This window comes from Chionomys nivalis, chromosome 3, assembly GCF_950005125.1.
Source record: "Chionomys nivalis chromosome 3, mChiNiv1.1, whole genome shotgun sequence".
Lineage (NCBI taxonomy): Eukaryota > Metazoa > Chordata > Mammalia > Rodentia > Cricetidae > Chionomys > Chionomys nivalis.
Window position 1 is genome coordinate 41,363,788 of NC_080088.1, and position 834 is coordinate 41,364,621.

Sequence of the window (834 nt, forward strand, 5' to 3'; positions counted from 1 at the left end):
AAACGCTTCTGGCTCTTGGTCTTGTTTTTTACTGTTTGTTTAGACTAAAGGTTTATTCAGTTCAGCATCTCTGATTTTAAACATCTTAAGAACCGAACAGTGGACTGGAGATATCTCAGCAGTTAGGAGTATGTACCACTCTTGCAGAGGACTTGAATTTGGCTCCCAGCACTCCCTTGAGGGGGAACTTAAAACTGCCAGCTTCAGGGGACCCTATGCCTCTGGCTCCAGCCAATTGCAGCAAGCCGCATCTCAGTCTTAGTCCGTCTTGGGCCTCTCCGAATTCCTACTGTTTTCATTCCTCTATGTGTCCTTCCCAAGTCAGAAGTGGAAACCGCAGGGCTTTGGGAGTGCTGCTGGCTGGTTAGTGCTCAGGCAGGGTGCAGGAGGCCCCTGAGGGGACAGGCCTTCCTCCCATCTCCCCCTTCCCCCACCCCGTCATCTGGAGTAATGTTGGGGGTGTGGTGCTGGGGTGGAAACCAGAGCAATTTGAGAGAGAAGGGCCGAGTTTCATGGGGGGGGGGCAGGGCAAAGGGGGCAGGGTAACGGAAGAAAGGCAGAAGAAGCCGTGATGTTTCTCAGTCAGAAGAGTAGTAATTACTTCGTTTGCTTAGGTGGATAAGTGGGCAAGTCATCAACACAGATGTTAAGTGTTGTGTGCTGTGTCCCGGGCCTCCCAGTCCGTCATCATTACTTGACTCCACCGCTGGTAGACTCAGTAGAAATAATACCTAATCCTGCCAGACAGGACGAGGAATCAGGAGGGTTTGGAGTGAACGCCGAAGGAGGAAGAAGAATTTGAAGGAATTTTTTTTGTTGTTTTTAATAAGCTTG